This window comes from Rhipicephalus sanguineus, chromosome 6 (assembly GCF_013339695.2).
Source record: "Rhipicephalus sanguineus isolate Rsan-2018 chromosome 6, BIME_Rsan_1.4, whole genome shotgun sequence".
Taxonomy (NCBI): Eukaryota; Metazoa; Arthropoda; class Arachnida; order Ixodida; family Ixodidae; genus Rhipicephalus; species Rhipicephalus sanguineus.
Genome location: NC_051181.1, coordinates 107,446,441 through 107,459,924, shown reverse-complemented (window position 1 = coordinate 107,459,924; position 13,484 = coordinate 107,446,441). Strand labels below are relative to the sequence as shown.

At 48.3% G+C, this 13,484-nt stretch overlaps 1 protein-coding gene across 1 annotated transcript in view; it reads right to left on the bottom strand.

Moving 5' to 3' along the window:
- LOC119397465 (probable serine/threonine-protein kinase tsuA) overlaps positions 1-12,958 on the bottom strand; it is a 38,688-nt gene extending 25,730 nt beyond the window's left edge. Inside the window, exon 1 of the mRNA XM_037664891.2 lies at positions 12,864-12,958. The gene's annotated coding sequence lies outside the window, so the exon portion shown is untranslated. The remainder of the gene's footprint in view (positions 1-12,863) is intronic.
- Positions 12,959-13,484: the final 526 nt, after the last annotated feature.

Here is a 13,484-nt window from a genome sequence, read left to right as displayed (position 1 = left end):
AAACCTCGATCCTCCACAACATCCCCAGCGAAGCAGCCAAGAACAATACATCCTTCCCGCTGGGGTCAAACATGAAGGCATCCCGATGCGATGCATCCTGTTCTCTATATACCTCCCCTTCCTTGCGTCGCAAAAGCAAACAACCGGCCATCAAGGAACTGCCGGTGGTTGCCTGCGCCACACGAGGCGAGAGTCCCAAGACCCGAACGCACAGCTTCGCTTCCACTGCAGCAGCGGCCTGATCAGCTCGGCGGATCCGAAGGCCGATCATCTCGAACGACGGGCCTGGCTCGCCGAAGAAAAGGCCGCCGCCGTCACCAGCACTAGAGCCGTCACGGAAGAAGCAGCCGAGTCCGAAGCAATAGCCCTGCCTGTCGACGCCGCCAAGAGCGCGGGTAATAGCGAGCAATTGGGAAGAAGAGAGCGAGGGAAATAAAGAGAGAGAGAGCAGGAGTGCGTGCGTGCCCGAGAGAGAGGCTACACGATGTGATGGTTCGTGGTGGTGGTGGGGGAGGGGGGAAGGCAACCATCCGCTGCCGCCGTACACATCATAACTGTGTGCGTACGAGAGCCGGGCCTCCCGATGAGACCCGCCGATAAGACCCGACCGCGGCACGACGAACGAAACTCGAGAGCGTTCCTCGCGTTCTTCTCTTGCCAACGCCGCCTGGTCCCCGAGAGGGCCCGCTGCAGCTCCGTTCCAGATTTTTAATCGGCGCAAAAGGCACAGAAGAAGGCAGCGCAGCGCCGCCGCCAGGCCCCTCCATATTCCGCACGTTCTAGCGCACGCTCGCCGCCACATTGTTGAGTTATTGCTCGCTTTGGTCTGATGCGCGTTCGCGTTATATAGAGCCTTCGAGGTAAGGGAGCGAGGGTGCGCCAATTACTAGGCAAACATGACGCTCTGTTTGTTTTGTTGCTGCTACGTACTGCCGTTGCTGATGCTTTTGCTCCTTCATCTTCTCTAAGGTTCCGGAGGCAGCTGTCGAAGTATAGTAGTTCGACCCTCGAGCGCTGCGGAGGGCTCCGAACGGGTATTTGCTCTAACCTCAATAATAAATCCGGTACGATCGAGTGTCGCAAGCTAATCAGCCCACGCCCTTTCGTGACCAGATCCATTAGGGCTGAACTTAGAGCTGAACTAATCTGGCGCAAGAAGACGAACAAGGCGTCTGTGTCCCGCATCTCTTTCGTCTCAGTGATTTCTATGGAAAAAAATCACAGCATATCCACGGAGTGAATGATGATGAGTGGGCGAAGCTGCGGAGGTTCATCGGTAAACCGTGAATCTTCCGTGAATTCTGCCCAGTACATCATCACCGACGTGAGGTCGGGCGCGTTTATACTAAAGGTTCGATGAGTTATGACGACTTGCAGCGCACTTTAATTTTACATGTACGTACGCTGTGAATTTTCATTGTTTAGAAAACCATTGCTTAGAAAACATCTGGCGTCTTTCGTTAAGCAGCTGGCGTCTTTTCGTTTTGCTTTAGAAACATCTGGCGTTCTTTCGTTTTGCTTTTACAAAACATCTGCCGTCTTTTGTTGGTTTATTTCATCAATCAACGGCGTTTTGAACAAAATTTTTATTGTTTAATCACGCACAGGAGAAATCTCACCAGGCACTACCTTGGAGAGAGAGAGAGAGAAAAATGTAATGCGGAAAGGCAGGGAGGTTAACCAGAAAACATATCTGGTTTGCTACCCTGCACTGGGGAAGGGGTAAGGGGAGACAGAAAAGTTAGAAAGAGAGGGATGGGATAGGGAGGGAGGGAAGCACAAACGCGCACACACACACACAGGAGTGTCACAATCGTTCAACGAGGCGGGTCGCTCGCAGAAACTTCATCAGCGCCTTCGTTGCTTTCTGGCGTGAAGCTCGATCGTTCCGACATTCCAAGATTGACTGCTCAGAGAGCGGCTGGTCGTCGAGGCGAGCAAACACTGCTGCGAGGGATTGTCTCTCAGAGCTGTATTGAGGGCACTGACATAAAATGTGTTCAATGGTTTCGTCATTGCCACAATATTCACATGCAGCGCTGTCTCTCATTCCGATGCGGCACGCAAAGGCGTTCGTAAAAGACACCCCAAGCCACATGCGGCAGAGAAGGGTCGTCTCGGATCGGGGCAGGCCAGATGGAATGCTGAGTCGTAGGCATGGATCCAGGCGGTGAAGACGGGTGTGGAGAAAACCGGGCGTGTTCCACATAGACCTTGCGACATCATGCGCAAGCGTATTAATCTTTGCTGCTGCGTCGCTTCTTGACAGTGGGATAGGTTCTATCACGCCATTTTCGTGAGCATTCTTAGCTGCATCGTCGGCATGCTCGTTACCGATGATGCCGCAGTGGCCTGGCAACCACTGAAAAGTTATAGCATGTCCTTCGTCTATTAGTTGATGGTACAGTTGTCGTATTTCCAGCACCAATTGGTCTTGAGCCCCACGACGTAGAGCAGTTCGAAGACACTGCAGAGCTGGTTTCGAATCAGTAAAAATGCCCCATTTTTGTGGCGCTTCTCGATAAATCCTGCGGAGTGCGCTGCGGAGTGCCGCAAGCTCCACGGCTGTCGATGTTGTCTTGTGTGACGTTCGAAAACTGTATGTTTTCGGCTCTTGCTGGGAAGATCACAGCTCCTGCAGATCCTCCAACAGTTGTCGAGCCATCCGTGTAAAGTTTAACATGATCTTTGTAATCTTCGTGCAACATGAGTAGAGTCATCTGCTTCAAAGCTGGCGATGAGAGCTCCGCCTTCTTGCGAATCCCCGGCACTGTCAAGAGCAGTTTTGGTCGGTCCAAGCACCAAGGGGGTGTTAGAATCCGTTCCGGAGGCGTGTAGGCTGTTGGAAGGCACTCTCGGTAAGTCAATATTCTCTTACAGAAGGAGGTACTCGGTCGATCTTCTGGAAGCGAAGCAAGATGGTGGGCAGGGGCGCGAGCAAGGTGCCTAATGTGAGCTCTAAGCACCTCCAATGTAATGTGCACCGTGGCCGGATGATCTTTGGCAATTGCGATGGTTGCGGCTGTTGATGTGCAGCGTGGTAATCCAAGACAAACTCTGAGTGCCTGGCCCTGGCGTTTTCGATCGTGCGATATAACTGCTTTTGCAAGCGTTCGTCAGAACCGGCAAGCTATACCGCAGGTATCCCAGAAACAGCGTTTTGTATAGCTGCAGCATCGCGTGCACTGATGTGCCCCACGTTTTTCCTCCGAGGAACTTGAAAAGTTGTGCGATGGCCGTTAGGCGCTTCTTTAGAGTGGCCACATGGGGACTCCAGCAGAGGTTTCGATCGATCGTGACCCCCAAAAACCTGTGCGTCCTGGCGTAGCAAACATTGCGTCCATCGATGGCGATGGGATATGACGTCATTGCCTTCCGCGTGAACGCAACCAGCGCCGATTTCTCAGGAGAAATCTCGAGGCCTTGTTCTCTAAGGTACGCCGATACTGAATTCGCTGCTTTTTGGAGCCTCGCACGTACCTGAGGGCGTGTTACACCTGACGTCCAAGCACAAATATCATCTGCATAGAGAGATATCTGCACGGAATCTGGTATGCGTTCCACGAGACCGATCAGAACCAGGCTGAATAGTGTGGGGCTCAATACACCACCTTGAGGAACGCCACGGTGTGTGTAATGCTCAGAAGTCGGCCCATCATCAGTTTGCACAAACAGTGATCTCATATGTAGGTAGCAACAGATCCAGCGGTACACTCGTCCACCCAAACCAACCGACTCGAGGGCGTCAAGTATGGCTTCGTGAGAAACATTATCATATGCCCCTTTGACATCTAAAAATAGTGCGACAGATAGCCGTCTACTCATTTTCTGGTGTTGTACGTAGGTCACCAGGTCAATGACATTGTCAATGGAGCTACGAAGACGACGAAAACCGGCCATGGCGTCTGGATATACTCTGTAGCGTTCTAGGAACCACTCGAGTCTGGCAAGGATCATTTCTCCATCAGCTTCCCTACGCAGCTAGCCAGCGCTATTGGGCGGTATGACGTAAGCTCTAGAGGTGATTTTCCAGGTTTGAGAAGTGGAACCAAACGGCTTGTTTTCCATTCTCTGGGGACCGTTCCGTCTCTCCAGGACTCATTGAACACGTCCAGCAAGCGCTTCGTGCTCGATCACCGAGATTGCGTAATAGGCGGTATGATATGCCATCCGGTCCAGGCGACGACGATCGATTGCATAAAGCAAGAGCCGCATCCAGCTCTTCCATGGAAAAGGCAGGTCCATGTGCGGGTCAAGGGAATGTGGCGTGTCATCAGCAGTAAGGGCTCCTGTGCAAGTTGACGGGCCTGCAATCTTCCTACAAAAATCTTCCGCTACCTCGATATCCTTCTACGTTGGAAAAGGGCCAAGGCTTTAAACGGAAAACGTTGTTCGGGAAAAATGCGTAGGCCTCGCACGGTTCGCCATATTTGAGAAAGTGGTTTGCGAGGGTCTAGAGACTCGCAAAAACTTCGCCCACCGCTGAACTCCAGGTTGTCCATACGACGCTGGATCTTCTTTGCATGCGCCTAGCTATCCGCAGATCTGAATGGATTTTGTGCGTCGATATCTGCGCTCCGCACGCCGACGAATCGCACGGAGTCGCTCTAACTCCACATCCGTTCTGAGGGCCTTGTAGAACATGTCAGCGTGCGCATCGCACTCTGCGCTGCTTCTTTAATCGCTTGCTCAATGCCAGAGGATAAGCCCTTTTCACAAGCGTGTTCAACGTTAGTTGTGAATGCTGACAGATCGATCCTCCGGACGGTTTTCGGCGGGTGGCCATTAGCAAAGCCTTTGATGGTGAGATAACTGGGGATGTGGTCGCTACCATGTGTCTCGATGTCTAAAAACCACCTAACGCTTGTGGCGAAGCGACGTGACACAAACGTCAAGTCCAAGCAGCTGCTGTACGTTGATCCTCGTAGAAATGTAGGACTCCCATCATTAAGTAGAGGACAGTTCATGAGCCGACACAAATGATGCCAGTCTCCGGCCCGTGGCGTTGACTTTTGAACTTCCCCAGATTGGGTGGTGGGCGTTGAAGTCCCCTGTAATTATCCACGGATCCGGGATGTTCGCAAGTATGTCATCCAGTCTTTTTCGATCAAAACGGGCTGAGGGAGATAAGTAGACACCTACTAATGTGAAGGTGAGGGTTTTCTGCTTCACAGTCAGGCAAACATATTGGTTCTCATCATGAGGCGACACAGGTTGAATGATGTATGTAAGCTCCCTACGAATATACACAATGACCTTGCTGCTTTCGTTGCTGGTTTTGGACGGGATTGACTCGTAGCCGGATAGCCTGATCGGGTTTGATAATTTCGGTTCACATATTACGATGATGGGGAAACGGTTGGAAAACACGTACTGACGAAAATCAGAAATCCGTGATCTAAGTCCTCTTGCGTTCCACTGGATGACTGATGCTTCTCTGACCTCTTTGCGGAACGATTGTTGATCTCCTGCCATGGCTCTACGCGAGGGAGGCGAGGACTGGGCTCAGCGCGTCCAACACCTGTAACCCGCTTCGAGCGGTTGGAGTTCCCAGGCTTCTTAGTAGGTCTGCCATGACAGCAACGAGGGATCGCAGCATCGGGATGATCTGTCGATCGACCCTTGACACATCCTCAACAGGAGTAGACTCGGTGGAGGTAAACAATGGCTGCTAATGGGAATGAGAGACAGAAAAAGTCGGCTTTTAGCTAACGCTGCGAATTTTTTATTGTTCAACAACGCACAGGAAAAATCTCCCACCGGCACCACCTTGCAGGTCAAAGCGTAAGACTGGTTACATACTAGGCTACGAGGGACGAACGGGTGCCGCTATAAGGAGCTTCGCCCCTAAAACAAAAACAAAAATCTGAACAGTGGTTGTCGCCTTCTATGGGAGTTTTATATTACAACACGGATATGCGGGTGAAGATGTCATGTTGTGATTCTCTGAGTACGACCATCGCCGAAAAATCCATTGATTTGCTAAGCAGTTGATCGCATCTTTTTGCAGTCCGCATCAACGCGACGACTGGCCTCTAGAACACTTTCGAAGAAGAAAGCTCTTGAATCCTGGCCACACCTGTCTCTGGTTGATAAAGCCACTCGTTCACTGACGCATGATGGATATATCCCGCAGTGCTTTCTTTCTTTCTTTCTTTCTTTCTTTCTTTCTTTCTTTCTTTCTTTCTTTCTTTCTTTCTTTCTTTCTTTCTTTCTTTCTTTCTTTCTTTCTTTCTTTCTTTCTTTCTTTCTTTCTTTCTTTCTTTCTTTCTTTCTTTCTTTCTTACGCCAGACGCGGGTTAAGAGTCAAACCTATTCGGATGGACGCTAAAACAATATTCTGTTGACTGCTGAAAATTCATTTGTGTAACGAACAATGTTTCACAGTAACGGATGCGAGATCCGCGACTCAGTGATGGTTTCTTTCATAACGTTTAACAAGCACCTTCATGTGGACGGTTGATGCATTGGTGGATAGGTAAACCACAGCAAACAGGTTGGGTTAATAATGCGTGTAGGCTTGGTGGCGCCCACCGTCAGTTCTCCGGTGATCGACGACGCCATTGCGATATAAAGCAGGCATAATCGCTCACGAAAGCTATACATATTGCACAATTAAGTCGCAAAGATGCCGTCTACTAAGACGCCGTACGCCCGTTCACGAAAGAATCGGGTGGAAAACTGCACAATTGCCTTCAACGGCGCGAAACTTGAGGTAAGGAATTTGGCTACCACTTGAAACGTTTTCTTTTTCCTATAGTCTAAACAGGGCCCTAAATTGCAGTCGCTGTAACTATAGGTCCAGGACTAGAAAATTGAAAGTCTATACAGATGGAAGTCGGACGATGACGTTTTGCTTTTCGGAATAGCCTGAGTGCCTATTTGCTTGCGGCCTTCGAATGTGCGGAGGGCATCGCTCGTCAATAAGTTTTCGTCGCAAAACTAAGACACTTTAATAATAATTTCTGGGATTTTACGTCCTAAAACCACGATATGATTGTGAGGGATGCCGTAGGGGACGGCTCCGGAAATTCCGACTATCTGGTGTCCTTTGACATCGCACAGTGCACGGGCCTCTATAGCATTTCGCCTCCATCAACCAAGACACTTTAAGGCTCGCTTATTGCACTTGTACTCCAGCGGAGTTCGATATTATAGATTGAGATCAAAGGCGTAGCCACAAATCTTTTTTCGGAGGGGGCAGGGAGTGACACCAAACTTTATGTATGTTCGTGTGTGTATATATACACATGCAAGATTGCAACAAAAAATTTGGGGGTAAGGGGTTCGAACCTTCACCTCCCCTCCCCACGGCCACGCCAATGATCGAGATGTGTACACCGAGACTTCTGGTAGTCGAGTAACCTACTTAAAGGAGATGACGACAAAACATTCCCACAACACTAATTATTGCAACTCTTGAAACAAACCTTGGTATGCATTTGATTAGCATTCGCCCCGTAAAATTTGCGCACAGCAGCGCCACCGCACCCAACGACAATGCTGCTGGTCAGGCATATTGAGGCACCCAGAGCGTCCCGAATCGACTACAAAATCTCGAAAAACTATTCTTTTTAAAGAGGTGAAGTGACGACTCCGTCCAGGTTAAGAGGCATATAGGTAGTAAGCGAGAAAACAAGGTGATCACGGAAACTTAGACGATCTGCGCAGTTGCTCCGGACGGAAAATAAGAAGGCAAAGAGAGCAGGTATAAAAAGAACTCGTCTAGACAACGTGTCGCCGTGCGGCCAGTTTCATGCCAATCGAAACGAGACCGATCTCGTCCTTGAGAATAGAAAAAAAAAAATCCGGCATCGATCAACGAGCGTCAGAAAAGGCGTCTCGATCGCGTGCGCAGCAGAGTGACGGACTCTCCCCGACAGCGCTCGTGGGATGAGGGAGAGGAGGAAGCGAGAGATGAGAGACACAATCTGCGCGCCTGTCGCGTCCGCTCGCGTTCCGTATCCATTTCATCTCGCGCTCGCTTGGAGAGAGCCCGGAGAAGATGCGCAGGAGGGCCTAGCGACGTCGACGAGGCTTTCCCGCTCTTTCCCCCTTTCTCTCTACGAAATTCAGCCCTCCGCACGCCACGTTCTCTTTCTCTCTCTTTATTGTTTTGTTTGGGTGCCTCGGTGTGACGCAGCTCGGTGTGTGTCTGTCGACGAGGCCGCCAGCCGTGCTCACGTGAGCGCTCTAGCTGGCTCGGTTCGCTGCTGGCATCCCCCGAAAACGAGGAGGAGGTGGCAGCGTAGCAGCAACCTAGACGTGGCCAGCCCCGGCAGGCGCGCCGCGGGTATGATGGATTGCCAAGGCCGTGAGGAGCGTCGGTCGCCCAGGTGACATTCGCCCGGAGAAGCGAGAGCTGCGAGAAGATTGCCCGAGGAAGCCGCTCCCATTTCCTCTGTTTCTCAGCGCCCGTAGGGCGTGCATCCAATCTTCGATAGGATGGAGGAGGGAGTGGGGAAGGGGAAGAGCACACCAGTGCGCCGTTTCGCGCGGAAGGAAGGAAGGAAAAACTAAAACGTTGACCGATGCGGAGGAACCGAAGCGCGCTTTTCGGGAGTGCGACTTTCGAAGCTTTGTTCAGGTTCTGCTATCACATTCATCATCGTTTCGTTCCTTAGAACGAATAAATTATTCAACGTTTGCAGGTTTAATTACCATTTTAAGAAATGCACTTAAGGAGCGGAGACGCCCGCATAAATAGAATTGAGAAGACAGCAAATCGTCGGCATAGCGACATGGCTTCATACGAAACATTGGTTTATTCGTTCTGGACTCCGAGAGCGGTGCATGTGTAATGTAAAACCTGAGTAAGGCTTGTTGCTGGGCGAGTTTATTGACGTGTCACTTGTAATACAATTTAGATGGACTGAATGCAGGGCGCTATGGCAGCTTAGCGTGGTGTATGAACTTATACCAGAGAACCCCTCTTCGCTGGCATTTCTCGATGTTATTTTCTTTTCCTTGTTTTTTTTTGTTGTTTGTTTGTTTTAGCCACCGCAGTTACAAAGCATGCGTGTGTTGTATAGACCGCATTGCTCACATCCGTGCACACCCGTGCTTCTAATAAATTGCTCTATTCAGTACGCATGCATTCACTGTTTCCTAAACAGTGAAAATGGCGGGAGGGGATGTCGGGGGCGCTTGCTCTGTCATTGGCGCATGTTTCAAATCTCACGCAAAAAGGAGGGAGGCGCTTGCTCGGGATTTTACGGTACACCCGGAGTGGCTTATGAAGTCTGTATATAGGCTGGGTGTTCCAATATTCCATAAACTTTCTCTCTTTCAAAGAGAGTTGTTGTAGTTGGTGCAGTTCTTCAATTTTTCTTCTCTCGACATTTAGGCTTACGCCGGAGATAGTGGAAGGGTGTCTCAGCGTAGCCTCCCGCCACTTGTGAATGGTAAACGTTAAGCGGCCTAGCCCAATTACTTGAATGCAACCATAATTCGTTAGCATTGCCTAATGTTGGCTAGTGTTCGGTAAATATTTGTATTGCTAATATGTTCGCTAGCGTTGGCTTACCCTTGGCATAACGTTGGATATCCGCCTGTTGCACCATTGTCTTCATTTAATATCATTGAAATGATTGAGTTGCCTACCAATTTTATACGTAGTCGCAATCTTTCATATACCCTTTGTACATTCGTCGCCCAATTATTCCTGCGTCCCGCTGATAAGCTCGAGGGCGCGGGTTCAACTCCAAACCAGGGCGGCTGCAATACGATGGGGACAAAATGCCAAGAACACCCGTGTGCCTAGATCTAGGCGCAGGTTAATGGAACCCAGGTGGTCGAAATTAATCCCGAGTCGCCTACTACGGCGTGCTGCATCATGATATCTTGGTTTGGACACGTAATACCCCAGCGATTATTATTACTTATGGCTGTCATGAGAGTGGGAATTGAGGCGCGCTGAATAAAAACATCAAAAGATATATATATATATATATATATATATATATATATATATATATATATATATATATATATATATATATATATATATATATATGTATATATATATATATATATATATATATATATATATATATATATATACATATGTATATATATATATATATATGTATATATATATGTATATATATATATATATGTATATATATATATATATATATATATATATGTATATATATATGTATATATATATATATGTATATATATATATATATATATATATATATATATATATATATATATATATATGTATATATATATATATATTATATATATATATATATATATATGTATATATATATATATATATATATATATATCCATTTCTTCTTGATTTCAACTATGATGTCCTTAACCCCCGTTTGTTCCCTGACCCATTCTGCTCTCTTCCTGTCTCTTAAGGTTACACCTATCATTTTCCTTTCCATCGCTCGCTGCGTCGTCCTCAATTTAAGTTGAACTCTCTTTGTAAGTCTCCAGGTTTCTGCTCCGTAGGTAAGTACCGGTAAGATGCAGCTGTTGTATACCTTCCTCTTGAGGGATAGTGGTAGACTACCGTTCATGATTTGATAATGCTTGCCGAATGAGCCCCATCCCATCCTTATTCTTCTAGTTATTTCACTCTCATGGTTCGGCTCCGCGGTTACTACCTGTCCTAAGTAGACGTACTCCTTTACAACTTCCAGTGTCTCGCCACCTATAGCAAAGCGCTGTTCTCTGCCAAGATTGTTCCACATTACTTTAGTTTTATGCATGTTAATTTTCAAACCCACTCTTCTACTTTCCGTATCCAGTTCAGTAATCATGAGCTGTAATTCGTCTCCCGTGTTACTCATCAATGCAATGTCATCAGCGAATCGCAGGTTACTGAGATACTCTCCATTAACCCTTATCCCTAATTCTTCCCAATCTAGGGCCCTGAAAACCTCCTGTAAACACGAGGTGAATAGCATTGAAGAGATCGTGTCTCCCTGCCGTACGCCCTTCTTTATTGGGATTCTGTCGCTTTCCTTATGGAGGACTATAGTGGCTGTGGATCCGCTGTAGATTTCTTCCATTATGTTTATATAGGCTTCGTCGATGCCGGGCACGTAGCACGTCGGCAGGATAACCGGTGGTCATTAAGGGTAACTGATTGGATTCCAAGAGATGGCAAACGCGTGAGGGGGATACAGAAAATTAGGTGGGTAGATGAGATTAAGAAGTTTGTAGGTATAACGTGGCAGCAGAAAGCACAGGACCGGGTTGATTGGCGGAACATGGGAGAGGCCTTTGCCCTGCAGTGGGCGTAGACAGGCTGATGATGATATATATATATATATATATATATATATATATATATATATATATATATATAGTGTGAGCCGCTACATGTGTTGGAATCTTCTAGCCAGCGCCTTCTCTATTTTTAGGCGCTGCTCTACCATATACACAGCAAGAACATGAGCTGGTCCTGCCTGACATGGTTTCCTTTTTTTTTTTTTCGTAGTTACATCCAAGTCGTCTATACAGAGTTGCAAGCCGCAGTCAAGCACACTGAATCACGGCGCAGTATTCGATGCCACCTTCTCCAACACCAACGGGTTTATTTTGTTCAAACTGAGAGAGACAGAATAAACAGTACGACTGGTGTTCGTGAACCCGCAGCTTTAGCGGCGGCGTGCGTCTCGCCAGCTGTCCCGCAGCGCTGACAGCTCTTCCAGGGTCCTGGTGACAGAGGCGGTGCCGCAATCACGCGCCCACTCGATGTGCCGGCGGCGTTTTATCGTTTCCGCGACGCCATCCGGAAATGAGAGATACTCGCCGCCGGCTGCTAGCTCTACCACATAGACGCTCTAAGGGGCACCGCCCCTCAGAAGTCCTGATGGCACTTACACATCAACGCGTGGCTTTCTCTCTCTCTGCACGAGCCAGCCGCCATAACGGCATAACTTTCGGAAGCCTCACGCTCTCTCCCAGCTACGGCTTTTTGAAGAAACGCAGATCCAGTTTGCCGCAAGCCAGCGTGCCGGATGCACACATATAGACCATACGCACGGTGACGACGCTTTTTTATTTTACTTTTTCGTTTACGGGCGGCATTCGTTTGGCCCCTTCGGTCGCTCCGTAAATTGTCGCTTGAAGCTTACACCGAAACGAGGTGGTAAGAGTTGGGTTGATGAGAGGAAGAGGCCGGCACGTTCTTGACACGGTTTTTTTTTTTTTTTGCGCTGTGATTAGTAGCTGAGGGAGGGGTGAGAAGGAAATGGCGCGAAAATGAGAGAGGGTAAACGCGGCTTCCGCCTTTTACGGTGCGGCTCGTTTTCACGCCTTCGTGAGTCCGGGTGTAATGAGCGACTGTAAAAAAAGACGCGGTAATGAGGAAAAAGGATGCGGTATAGAGAGATATACGAGTCTGGCGTACGTGCTGCGTAAATTTTCTTGGCTAACGGTGTATAGCTTCGCTCACTAAGTAGAACAACCATTTTTCTTTTTCTCGTTTTTGCCACGGGAGTGAAGTTAGAGGCGCGGAGAAAGTGATGACAACTCAAGGAAGCGAGTCGACTGGAATTATTACTTTCGCCTTGCCAGGAAGACAGAAAAAAATAAATGAAGCGAAACGCCTAATTTGCCAGCTGCGCTTTTCCGACAACGAACGACGACGAAAAGGGGTATCACTGAACTTGACTTTAGCGATATGAGCTAAGTTAAGCGTAGGTCGAAGGTTGTGTATTTATGAGATGTGACATTAAGTATACCGCGCCTGGAGCTCAGAAGAAAGCAATTGCACGACTCGGTTTCTAGCTATACAGTGCAAGCCTCACGAAATGTATACTGAGACATCAGAAGCTTCTTGTAATGGAAGTTCACAGCGAGAGCGGCATGAGAAAGCTGCTACTACGTACCAGTGGCGATCACTCGTTGGTTTCCGTCAGAACGGCCACCTTGGAGAATGTGCATACTCTGATCCCATGGCTGCTCACCTCACAGAAAGTTTTTCAGCATACCATCGGCGATCAGTCTCCGTGTAGCTCTTTTTTTCCTCACTGCCAACATAGTTGGGTTCTTTTCACACCCAGGCAAGAACAGCTAAAAGGAAAACCCCACGCAGCCGCATCCGACGGGGTGTGGACGGCTTCCATTGCTTTTAACACGTATATCGACGACAGTGAAGTGGTGCGTAGGCAGACAGGCGAAGCGAAGCACTCACACAAAGTACAGTCGAGAATAAACAGCTTGTCAGGCCAAATTGAACACCCAAAACAACGAAAATAAGAAATCGACCACGTGAATACATGCTGCTTGTGCGATAGAGGCGACTGTCGAGTCGAGCAACTTATGGTTGGCGTATCCTGCCGTGATGTCATCGACCGTTTTAGGTGAACTAATCGCTGCGATATCTTGCACGACAGAATCATCGCCGCGATCATGTTGTGTGATAAGACGTGTTCGTTTTGCCCCGTGGCCAACATTGGGTGACCGTAGATATCACAGTTAATTGCAGTCAGCACTTCGCGGTATACTTT